This window comes from Balearica regulorum, chromosome 1 (genome assembly GCF_011004875.1).
Source record: "Balearica regulorum gibbericeps isolate bBalReg1 chromosome 1, bBalReg1.pri, whole genome shotgun sequence".
NCBI lineage: Eukaryota > Metazoa > Chordata > Aves > Gruiformes > Gruidae > Balearica > Balearica regulorum.
In genome coordinates, this window is record NC_046184.1 from 81,434,614 (window position 1) to 81,447,668 (window position 13,055).

The following is a 13,055-nucleotide window of genomic DNA, read 5'->3' on the forward strand; positions in this document are numbered from 1 at the left end:
TGGCACTGTTTTAATGATTCTTTCTTGTTTCTTAATCTCCTTAACCAAATTATCCTCTCAACTTTTTTCCCAGAGATTTTCTGGGAAGCTGTCGTGAATTGTCTCTGACGGGCTACCTGTTTAATGTCCTAATTGGCACTTAGTTGGGAACTGTTCTTCAACCCTGCCTGCTTTTTCTCGAAACTCCACAAAGGAATTTCCATAGATTCTTAGATTTGAATGTACTTTTGTCTCCCATGCACATGTCTCTTGAAAGAGTTTCTGCAAGAACTGATGCTTATCAAACTCTCTATTCAATGTCCTGAAAGATAATGCTAGTGATAGTTCTCTCTGAGTCTGTGCTTCCCAGAAACTTTCCTTAATGGTTACTTTTCAGACTGCAAGATCACAGGTCTTTGAACAAAGCCACCCCCAACTGCCTGTTCTGTTAATTCACATCTTGTCTGCTTTTTCCCCATTTGGAGCCAAGTAGGTAGCTCAGGTATGGCTTTTTCAGTTTAGACAGAGGCCTGGCCAGTCTGTCAAGGCAGATGTTTATGTTAAGAATATGACTGAGATGCAGGCAACCAAAACCCTGTTTACTCAGAATTAACCCAGCAACGGTCACTCACTCTCTGCAAATAGTTGCGACTTGCTTGGGTAAGAACCACTTTCTGTGGTTTTCTTTCCTTGCAAGCTCCCTTCTGCTACATTCCAATAAATGAATCCGAAACTTCTTTGCTAGAATCATAGAATCCTTTTAGGTTGTAAAAGACCCTTAAGATCATCAAGTCCAACAATAAAAGAAGTTGTAGGTTGTTTTTCCTTGTAAAGGGGAAAATAAAATTGAAGCCAGAGCTTCCACTCTCCTGTTGAGTACTCCAATCCATTGAGATAGCACCGAGTCGTTTGTGAAGGCAGCAGCCTTCCTTCCATCTACACAAATGATTAAGTCAATGCACTCTACATCCCAACCCTTTACATGGAATGAATTCCCTAAATGGCTCTATCTGACACCACATATATAACCCTACTCCAACTCTGTAGGTGTAGTGTGGAGAGCAGTTGACACAGATCTTGTGTCCTGGGCAATTTGGACTTTCATGGTCCACGATGGTCTTAGAGCCCTATGCCCAGGTGTCACATTAAGGGTAGTGGGACATGTGCTGTAAAGACACTAGCCAGAATGAGGTGAAAATGGGAAGGCTTTGGACACTCCACCTTAGACAAGTTTTAACTACTAGTGCCCAGGTGTGCAAGCACACATGTGAGGGGAGCTCTCATGTGGAAATGGCAGGCACTTGCAGCCTTCAAGCTTCTCGAGAAAGGAGCTAGAAGCTGCAGAAGTGCAACTGTGGGTGTAGTACCTAATCCCCTTGTGTGTGGAGTTCTGCTGACAGTTCTGATACTGGTTCAGTCATCAGTGGGCATCTTACCCAACCTCTCTGGGGCGGGCTTTTTTTCAGCACTAAGACATTGAAGATAGTAATTAGATAAACACAACCTTGTAAAATTAATTAATGCTTGTACATACTATATGTGTAATAAGAGGATATAAAAGCGTCGCATCTTGCTGATTCTTATGTTGGGTTGAAAATATCTTTCTAAGGGTGTATCTTCCATAGCCAAACAGAAAATTAATATTCACGGCCGAGTAGGTATGCTGCACATCTCGTTTTTTTCCTAATGATTGTAAGACGAATTGTGTAACTAACTTAATATGCCGGATTTATAACTCTGTTTCTGTGTACAACATTCTTCCTGATCATTTCAACCACAGAGGTAAATTCTGGTTTAAGCTGAAGAGAGAAGGAGATGTAATAACCTTGGAGGACACCCGAGGGACCACTTGCCCTGCCCCTTCGTCGTGGATTTAGAAGGCTGTCGGCTCCCCCGCCTTCCCCGGCCGTCTCCTTTCAGCTCCCGGACGCCTGCGGGGGCTGCAGCCCAGCCCTCTCCTTCCCGCAGAGCCCGGCTGCCCGTTCACCTCTACCGCTGCCGCTCTCCCGTGGCAGGCGGAGGCGGGGGGAGGACGGGGGCAGGGAAGGGGCTCGGGGAGGCGCTGAGGAGCCGCCGCAGCTCGCCTCCTGCGCGCCGCCCCGGCCCCAGCGCCCCGGGGAGCCCGGAGGCGGCCGCGCCGGTAGAGGAGCCCCGCCACGCCGGTAAGGAGAGGAGCGCTGCGGGAGAGAGCCTTTTCTCGCTTGCTCTTCTGACTTCCTCCGAGGGCTGCTGCGGCTGCTGCGGCGTGCCCGGCTACCCTGCGGCACGGCTAACGGGGGGAGCGGCGGAGGCAGGCTGCGCAGGGAGGGGGCAGCGAAATGTGGCTTTGCCTCATTGCTGCTGGGCGATGCCGGCAGCGGCGGGGACCGGGGGAGAAGGAACGGCCTGAGGCGGGGACGGACGACGCGGGGCCGAGTCCTGTCGGGGATGGCCCCTCTCCCCCGCCCCCGGTGGGCTTGGCGTGCCTAGCGGCTCCCCCTGCAGAGCCACGCCGCTTGCCGTTCAGCCTGAGCTCGGCCGCACGGAAAGCAGGGCCGGGCAAGGTGAAGGAGAGGGACCGAGCGCGGGCGGCCTGAGCTGGTTCGCATCCCCGGGCAGACAGCCTCCTCCTCGGGTACGCGCAGCTGCTCGGTGCGAGAGGCGGCGGAGGGGAAGGCAGAGCAGAGGCACTGCTCCTCCCTCCCCCGGCCGGATATATAGTATCAGAGGGGGAGGTTTGTAATTTTTTTCTTTCTTTTTTCCTCCTCCTTTAATTTTGCCGGGAGTTGCTTGTGTGCTAGGGAAGGTGGGGGCAAGCGGTTTGGAGACAGGAATTGGTCGGAAAAGCGGTAATTGAAGGTAACAACACACTGGGGGATATTGGAAGGGAAGCGCAAAAAAACCCAAACCCAACCAGACACCCCCCCCCCAAAAAAAACCAAAACCCAAACAAACCACAAAACAACAAAAATGGGGGGGTGGGGAGAGGAGGAGGAGGAGGAGGCGACGCTGTAGAGGGGTGATGCCCAGGAGGCGAGGAAGGCGGCAGGGGGAGCCGGCCGGGGGCGGCGGGGTCGGGCCGGCTGCAGCACCCGCGGCTGCCGCGATGGCGGGAGACTCCGCCGGGGCTGGGTCGGGTCGTGCCGGGCAGGTATCGCGGGCCGGGAGCAAGCCCCGACCCGGGGCAGCGGGGAGCCGTGCGGGACCGGACCGGACCCCCGGCACCGGGCGGTGCCCCGGGGCGGGGGGGGGGGGAGCGGCGGCCCCAGCCCAGGCGGCGCTTCGGCTTCTCCTTGGGACGGTTCAATCCGTAGTGCCACCCTGTGAATGAGGAGAGGATGTGGTGAGCGGATTCTGCTCAGTTTCACGGCTGGGTTTCCTCCGGATAGGTGTAATCTTCACTGCGATGCTGTAAAAAAATGTAAGAAGATGCAATATAATTTTAGGGGAGGTTTGCCTTTTTGTTTTCCCTCCTGTTGGGCCCATACATTTTTTAAAAAGAAGTGTAGTATTAGACAGCAATAGAGATTTAATCGTATGAGGAGGGCTTCTTATTCTGAGCCTTGATCCTGTTTTCCATCTCTCGATTGGGAAACTTCTGGATACCCCTGCTGCCTGCCTGCCTGCCTGCCCACCCACATGGCACCGCAAAGATTTAACCCGAATTTTGTTGCAGGATCCTGTGTGGATATCCTCGGTTTTCTAGAAACTTGAGACATGTGACCTTGTCGTGTCTTATACAGTCCTTTACCGTAATGTTCTTACTCGGAACAATTTGCTTTTACGTGTTTGCCTCGGAGCCTTTTAAGGGCATAACTAGAGAGACAAGTAAGTAGTGACAGACCATTATCTTGTAGTGGGAAGCAGTAAAACTAAATGGGAGTTGCTTCACCCAGAAATATTGCACTATAAATTCAGTCAAAAGACCAGTTTTACATCTTCATTTAGACTGAGATTTTGCTATCTACGAAGGTCATTACTAGGCTAGAAAAATGTACTCCAAAATCCATATCTGTTCTAATTTTGGTTCACTTGAATTTGTATTAAAATAAGAGTAAAATGGCACTATTAGTTGATCCCAAAGGTGTACCAAAATGCATGGCCTTTCAGAAGCTTTTAATACCAAAGCTCACATTGCTTTGGCATATTACTTTAGAGTGTAACTTTCTGCATGTGCTGGCATTCTGGGAACCTTCATCTCCACTTGATAAGAAGCTGATGGCAGTTCAGAGATCTGCTACTGGAGTTTGTTTTCATTTGCATCTACTGTATCAAAAGCATCATCATCTCCTGCTTACTTGTAATGTTCTTGAATAGGAAAGGACAAGTTCTGTTCATTACTCTATAATGTACTCATCTTCTCTTTAAAGTAACCGCATAGTTTAAAAATTACACTGATAGCTGCTTTAGAGAAGTTGTAAAATCCCTGTTACAATGCAGTGCTTTAATTTCCAGATCTATTGTGTTCTCTCCCTCTGATAAACTATAGTTTTGTAGAAACAAGTTTTTAAAACACTTCCTTTGTGTTTTGGGGTGTTTGTCTAAGTTAAAGTCACCATAAACTTCAATACATAGACGATGAGAATAGAAAATTTGGGGGGGGAAGGAGATGCACTCATTCAAAGATATCTGAATTAAACATGAAGCAATAGCAGATTTAGGGCAGTCTTTTACTATATTTAGAGGATGTTCGAGGATGCATCTGATACTGTAACAAAGCTGCAAATTCTTCAGTTCTGCCAATTTGGGTTTCAATTCTAATCCCTATTAAGGCTTGTTTATATTAGTGGTGGGGAGATGTAGTTTTAAAACATCTTGAAGACCATGTAAGAAAAGCCTGAGTAAATAAAACCCATAGCATGTCAGCTGAGAAAAAAAAAAAAAAAAAAAAAAAAAGAAGAATCTAGAGATAGACTGCCAGAAAAGTAGTAGGGAATGGCCTGTTAACAGAGGCACAGAGTTTTCAGCTCTGTTGTGGAGGCAGCTTTGGGTGATAAACTTCCTGTGCTTTCCCTGAACTCAGTTTAGATCTGACAGACCTGGATCTTGGGGGGGGGTGGATGGGATGGGTGGGTTGGGGAGGTGTGGGGGTGCTGGTAGGAAGAACATGAGTAATGACAGGGGAGAAGGACTGTGGCAGGGAATGTGGGTAACATGACCAAAGGCACAGAGACTGCCCTTTGGTCTGCATCATACAGTAGAGGAACATGAATGAGTGGCCAATGCTTCAGAAATCTCTTGGATACTGATGATTTTAAGTCCTGTGGCAGAGTGTAGATTCCTTGCTCTATTGGGGTAGTCTGCAGCATTAGACTGCCATTGGGGAAAAAAAATCCAATTTTTCTTCCTTACATTCCATGTAGGAAGCTCCTAATTCTGATCAATTTGTCTTTTTTTTTTTTTTTTTGTCCCCCAATGACAAGTAATTTTGATCTATACAAGGGACAGATCATGTAAAAAAGGGCAAAGGAAAGGAGAAAAAAGCCCATGTTTTGAAATGGGAAAGGGAGGAGAGACCTGCCTCCCTTTTTTTTTTTTTGGGGGGGGTGTGGGTGTGTGTGTGATACCACAGATCTGAGTAGTTCATAGAAGGTGAAGGGCAGTGGAGAGTAACTCAGTGGGTCTGGGAAACTCCACCAATGAGTGCGTGGCTCAGCTGGGGACTATTGCTTATCTTATTATATTTTTTGGTTTGGTGTGTTTGTAGGAAAATGTTGGGGATAATTGCTGCAGGGTATAATGTTAGTATTGCTCTGTAGCTGCATTATTATGCCATTATTACTATTAAAATCATTGCATTCTTATTCCCTAAGGGTCCTGGGTCCACAATGGAGGCTTAAGAAATGAAAGTTTAAATATTGCACTGCTGTTCATTGAGATTAACATTATCTGAGTTATTAGCGGTAGAGTTAGGCATCTCTAGACGTACATAGGAATAAGTATCACCTGACGCAACAAGCTGTTACACAAAGGTGGTCCTTGTCCAGGAGCTGTTCACCTGTATTGACATGAAGCTGTGCTGGAGCTAACCGAAATTTGCCTCTCTGCAAGGCAAAGGCTGCAGTTCAGCAGTCATTTAAATTTGCCACAAATGTGGGCTCCTGCCAAAGGGTCAGCCTGCCAGCCTCACCTCTGGCGATGCATTCCTGATCTCTCGCTTGTAGCTGGTACTATCACTTGTGGCCAAATGCAAATCTGCTCTTGTTGCTGTTGGCCTGGTTTTCAGCTGGATGAGTTCCTGGTTCTGACTCAATGCGTGACTAAAATGCACCAAGGAGTCAGCAGAGACGTGCACTTGAGGGAAGAGCGAGCTGATCCTCATCGCACTTGGTAGGAATCCCATTTGGACCAAATTAAAATGATGATGGACCTGCAACCTAATGAGCTCGCTCGGTGCGTGTTAACGCTTCTGCATGGCTTCCAGATTGGGTTTGGCTCATGTAGACATAGACTTCAATGGCCTGATGAGCTGAGTGAATGAGAGGAAACTTGAAGGACAAAAAGTTGTTTTAAATACATGAATTCTTGAAGGAGGTGGGGTGTTACTCAGGCATGCTAAAAAATTGCCTCTCTCCGCTCGGGATGTAGAGCTCTGAATTTAGGTTTGGGGTCAGTTCTGCCACTGACCTGATTTATACCCTCACCACCACTCCTGTTGCTTCTAAGTCTGCCTATCCTATATTTAAATTGCAGACTGCTTCAGCTACAGTCTCTCTCTTTTTTTGCTCTGTGTTTGCCCATGGCCCGTGCTGATAAAGCCCAGGTTTGTCGTGCAAGTTCTTTGTTGCTCTGACAATAACAATTTTTCAGTACGGGATGGTTGTAGCCACCTGGAGCAGCCATGGGGGAGCATTTCCTTAGTTTGCTCGCTCTTGTGAGGTCTTCTGGACTTCTGTGAATCAGTCCCCATGGACTGCTGGGTAGTACCACCATGGGTCACCATACACTTGTAGCATCTCAGCCCTCTTTATACGCAGCTGTGTCTGGCATGAGTTCATTTTCATTATTTTTATCACTGCAAATAATATACTACAGCTGATGCTTTGTCTTATATTATATTTTGTCCATTCAATTTTTGAATGGTAAGCCTCATGGCTTTTTTAACACCATCTGAGGTAGATGTTTCGTCTGGGTTTTTTTGTCTTTTTTTTTTAATTCTCATCTAAATAGTGCTTTCAGTCTTCCTTTAGAAAATGTAGTTGTCTTTGGGTGATATACAGTGTTAAAATAACAGCTAATTAGCTCTTTACACAGTGAAATAGTCAATAGTACGATCTTGTGCGTAGGCATATTATTAATGTTATATTGGTAATTACTGGAAACTGGAAATCCCCTCTCCCTCAAATCTCTGGCTACATTCATTTTTGTTAAAGCATGAGGCATATTGAAGGTTTGGCAAAAATACCTGTAATTCGACTATAATTGTGTTCAGTTCTAAGCTTATATTAGCTGTGTTTTGCAAGAATTGCTTGTACATGTGTTTCGTGTGTACCTATGCTTTGGCAGTTTCAAGTGACTGGAAATTGCATAGGGCTCTGTTCTTCCACCCATGCTCACAGAAGAAGATACCTTGTGCCACAAAAATACACTATTGTGTTTAACTCCAATGTTTTCTCCTTGCTGAAAGTAATTGTGGAGCAGCTGTGCCCTTAAGAGATGCATATTATAGGTTTTCCTCATACTTCATTTCATTTTTAACCCATTGTGCCAGTATCCATCACCTATATCTGCTTTGAGAAGCAGTAAGTGGTCCTGTGAGGTTAACAGAAGAAATACAAACTTAGTGACCGCTTAATGCATGCAAGAATGGCAGGACTGTCACAAACCTGGACGCTTATGATTAAATTTCTAAAGCTATCTTTCAGTCTTGTCTTATCCAAGCCCAGATCCTTTGTGCCCAAAGGTGATAGGCAATTTTACTATGGGGTGTTCTCTGGAAACAAATGTAAGTTTGTGATTCCAGGTTCAAATGGCTTGTGTCCACCCTTTATAGTAAACTCAGTTCAGTTTCACAACGTTTCCGCAATGCCTTATAAAATTGGCTCCAGCTGCATTGACAACTCCTTTTTTTTTATTTACCTTCCTGAAAGCAACCATAAAACCCGTTGATTGAAGGAAAGAAGGATTCCCTGATGTTGTGTAAAGAATGTGGATTTATTTTGCTGTAGATGGTTCGGGAGGGTCTTTCTTATTTAGGGGATGCTGAATGTAATTACACTGTAGTGTCACAACTGTCTCTAGAATATTCCTTCAGAAACTACCTTGATACTGTGAGTGAAATTATAAAAATGTAAATTGATTGCAATTTACAATGCTCTAGATGAACAATAAGGAAAAGATTCTTACAAAGCTATACACTTAATGCTCGTTAAAGAAATGGAAAACAAGAATAAGTGTTATGTTGACATTGAGTCCATCAGACGTATTTCTGAGGAAAATCTGAAAAGCAGAGATGCTACACAGAAAAGGTGCTGGCCCTTTTCAGGAGAGTAGTTCCTACAATACACTTTAGCAGATCTTGAAAGAGAGATCCTTAATTTATTCACAAAATGTGTAGGTATTAACAGAGCACAGCAGAGTTCTAAAAGGCTCTTTGAGATGAGTGTACTGTGGAGTTAACAATGGGCTATACAAATGGGTTTGATAGTAGCCAAAGGTGGTACCATTTAATGATTGATTGGTGGTATATGAAATTGCCTGAGTCATCTTTATAGGTGTACTGTGATATTGCAAAAGAGAGTTACAACTGACTTTTTAACTAGTGGTGTGCTACAGCTGATGCAGGGTGCAGAAAACGACAGCCTGAAGCTAGCACCGTTTTCTCATTAGTAGTGGGTCTTTGCTCCCTAAGCACAAATAACACTAACTTGGAGAAGGCTGTAGCTGCAGCAGTCAGCACTGTTTTGGCCAAACACACAACGCTCATTTGGAAATATGCTTTTCTGTTACTGCTCTCATTAACATATGAAATAATTTTTTTGCCTGCTCTCTCTGTTTTGAGCTATAATGTGAATAATTATGGTTCTCTGAGCTTTGCTCCCCATTGCAGTATCACTCTATGACTAATGACACAGGGTTATTCACCATTTGTGAAAGTTTGCTTGGTTATGCAGGGTTGAAGCATCTGAGATGCCTCCTTTCTGAGATGCCTCCTTCGTCACCAAGGCCTTCAGAAACAAGAGCTAGGGCTTTCAGCAGAGGAAGGCAGCTGTTTGTGCCTGGATTCAGCACTGGAGTGTTCAGTGATGCTCACTCGTAGATACCCTCCTCTGGTGTGGTCAGAAGTAACACCTTCAGCAGCAGCTCCCAGAAGCAAAGTGGTCAAGATCTGTGGTGAATAACTGCTGTAACCAGGAGCTCTGCCTGCTCTGTTCCTGTTTGGGACCAGCAAACGCAGAGGTGGTTTTGTGGCTGCTCTCCGATGACCGTCCGTCTAGTTAGCCTGTATTGCATTTGGCTGGGCTTCTGCAGCGAGGCAGAAGCAGTTTGGAGGTGGGGTGAAGAACGTGAGTGAGCGAGCTTCGCCAGTCCTATCCTGGCTTTGTGGCAGCCAGCGAGGTCGGCTGCTGCTGGTTTTCTCGAGTGAGGCAAGGAAAGAAGAGGAGGGGAACTGCTTCTCTTGCCAGTATCCCGCGGAGCCACTAGGACAGCAGAGCCAGGGACTGCCGCAAATCTTTTCAAAACCATCTGCTTTTACCACCTGTCACGGCTTATTCACAAGCACGCAGTCTTATTGGGCATTAGTATTAAAAATCTTTCTCTTTAAGTATCACAATATAAGTAAGTTTCTTCTGAAATTCCCCCATTATATGCCCATAGCTCATCTAGGAGACGACAGAAGTGCTCCATTGTGAGGGGGAGAGAGAGAGGAAAAAAAGGACTTGTCTGCCCAAAATAAAACACTTTCTGATGTTGTACACGCTCACAGTGCTGTCAATGGGACTTATTTTTGTTATCACCTGGTCTGAAATGGATGGCATGATTCTGCTTAAACTTAATTTTAAGGACAATTTTGAGGGTGAAATTTTGTTACAGAAGGAGCCCTTAGCAAAACTTCTATTGCATGCACTGACATCAGCTTATTCATTGCTTCTAGCTTTAAGTCAAGGGGAATGTCACAGTCCAGTACTGCTTCTAGATTTCCTTTGGCTATTGAATTGAATGTCATTGCGGTAAAGCACCAAACTCCTTTGTTGGATGAAAAATTTTTGAAGAGACTGAGACTGTTGGTCCGCAGGCCATTAATAAGACCCAAACTATCATGTATTCACATTTCTAAATTGAATGTGACAGAATTATACCCTTAGTTAACCCTCACTTCATATAACTGCAACCTCACTGCTGTATATCTGATCCTGCAGACTGCAGAGAAACCATTTGCTTGCTTTTCTGACAAAAGATCTGTTTATGCAAACCTGGAGCTCTGATAGTCAGGTAGTCTAATGTTGCATGCAGTAAATTCCACTTTATTCCTGTGACTGCAACTGGAATTTCTCAGCCTAGCTCTTTATGTGCCCTATGATCCTTTCTCCAGTAATGTACATTATTGCTTTGATGTGGTTCTGCTTGTACTTCCCTCTGGAGCCCTTCAGTTTGCCATGTGCGGGAAGAAGTGAAATCCCAGATCGAGATGTTACAGACACTGAATGACACTGTCTTCTACTGGTGACCTCCTTCAAGCCCTCATTGCTGCTATCTTTATTAGATACTCCAGATCAAACTGACTAAGCTAATACACTCCTAGTATGGAACAAAATGTCAGTGATCCCCTCCACACTTTTTTTTGTGCCTTTCTTTGCATCTGAAATAAACTTGATGACACTGCAGAGAGGAGAGGGCAAGGAGCCCAGAGGTTCCAGGGTGTTTATGCCATGCTCTTATGTATGTATCTGAACAACCATCAGATCTTGCACCTCGATGCAGTAGTCAAACCTGTCAACTCAGTGGAAAACCTTAGGGGTTCTGCAGATAACCAGTAACTTTTGCCATAACACTGTCTAGCTGTAGCTTTAATTTTTCTTCATTCTTATGTTTATGTTCATTGACTGCTGCCTTGTCTTGTGTATCCTCAAAGCAGCCTGTGGGTTTCTATTATACTTGAATCAAGGTTTCAGGGCATCTTAAACAATATATTGATTTGATGGGAAATGTTGGATCTTGATGCATCTCTCAGTTAATATTTTTTTCTTTCATCTCCCCTATTTCCTAATCACTGTGTTTTCTCCCAGGCATTTTGTTTTGTTCCTTTGCGTTGTTCTGCTGTCACTAAGCTGAGAGAGGAGATAAGGAGTCTGACTGTGTCCGTAAAGACTGATTTCATGCCTGAGATGTGTCACTTCACCGTCATTTTGGCCTATCGCTGACCCTTCATTGCTACGTAGCATCGGGCAAACTGCTAGCTCTGTATTAATCCCTGCAGCTCAGAAAAGAATTTAACCCATCTCCACCATGTTCTGAAGCTGTCTTGATTTATGCTAAAATGTGCTTTACAGGCACCTGGCTCAAATCCTGTGCACTGCTGTTTGCTACAGGATCCAAGTCAGTTGATATGCGAAGAACGGATGTTCAGTTCCAGGTAATGGAATGCTCCTTGCATGGGGCATCAAGTGTTTTGGTCCCGCATTTTTTTCTGTTAAATATTTGTTATTGGACCATATACAACTGAGACACAGGCAACTGTTTATCTGCAGAGGGTAGCATTGAATTGTCTACCGGTAGAAAGCCTATTGCTTTGGCTAGCTGTGGTGGGTTGACCCTGGCTGAGAGCCAGGTGCCCACCAGAGCCGCTCTATCACTCCCCTCCTTCGCTAGACAGGCCAGAAAAGGTATAACAAAAAGCTTATGGGTTGAGAGAGGGACAGGCAGAGATCATTCTCTAATTATCATCACGAGCAAAACAGACTGAACTGAGAGAGGAAATTCATCTAATTTATTACCAAGCAAAACAGAGGAGAGGAATGAGAAATAAAATCCAATCTTAAAACACCTCTCCCCACCCCTCCCATCTTCCCAGGCTCAACTTCACTCCCGGCTTCAACCCCCGCCCCCCCCCGCAGCAGCACAGGGGGACGGGGAACGGGGGTTGCGGTCAGTTCATCACACCTTGTTTCTGCCGCTTCCTCATCCTCAGGGGGAGGACTCCTCTCATCGTTCCCCTGCTCCAACATGGAGTCCCTCTTATGGGAGACAGTCCTTCACGAACTGCTCCAGCGTCAGTCTCTCCCACGGGGTGCAGACCTTCAGGAGCAAACTGCTCCAGCGTGGGTCCCCCACGGGGTCACAAGTCCTGTCAGCAAACCTGCTCTGGCGTGGGCTCCTCTCTCCACAGGGCCACAGGTCCTGCCAGGAGCTTGCTCCAGCACGGGCTTCCCACGGGGTCACAGCCTCCTTCAGGTGCCTCCACCTGCTCCGGCGTGGGGTCCTCCATGGGCTGCAGGTGGACTCTCTACACCCCCTCATCCTCCCTCCATGGGCTGCAGGGGGACAGCCTGCTTCACCATGGTCTTCACCATGAGCTGCAGGGGGATCTCTGCTCCGGCGCCTGGAGCACCTCCTCCCCCTCCTTCTGCGCTGACCTGGGTGTCTTGGAGTTTCTTACATCTTCTCACTCCTCTCTCCGGCTGCAAAAGCTCTCTCTAACTGGTTTTTCCCTTCTTAAATATGTGATCACAGAGGCGCTGATTGGCTTGGCCTTGGCCAGGGCTGGGTCTGTCTTGGAGCTGGCTGGCATTGGCTCTGTCAGACACAGGGGAAGCTTCTAGCAGCTTCTCACAGAAGCCACCCCTGCAGCCCCCCCTGCTACCAAAACCTTGCCACACAAACCCAATACACTAGCTCAAGGTTTTTCAAGAACTGATTAGGCATTGCTTACTGCTGATGAACTTGCCCACAAAGAATTCCCAGCAAGCAAGTCAGGGGTCAGATGGAACTATATGCTTCTCAGATGATGTGGTAACATCCCATATTTAAAGGTGAGGTCTCTGGACTCTACCAACGGAGTTGTACTGTTGAACCAACCACCTATGCAAAACTAGACAGCAAGTCAGTCACAGCATACAGATGCATTAGATGCTCGTACTACACCACTTGAAGGGGAG

At 46.1% G+C, this 13,055-nt stretch overlaps 1 protein-coding gene across 2 annotated transcripts in view; it reads left to right on the plus strand.

The window, feature by feature from the left end:
* The first annotated feature begins 2,019 nt into the window (after positions 1 to 2,019).
* FAR2 (fatty acyl-CoA reductase 2) overlaps positions 2,020 to 13,055 on the plus strand; it is a 150,273-nt gene continuing 139,237 nt past the window's right edge. The window contains exon 1 of one of the 2 annotated variants that reach the window (XM_075761222.1): positions 2,020 to 2,141. The gene's annotated coding sequence lies outside the window, so the exon portion shown is untranslated. Of the gene's footprint in view, positions 2,142 to 2,702; positions 2,818 to 13,055 lie in introns of those variants that run through there. The other variant, XM_075761230.1, reaches the window with a different exon arrangement.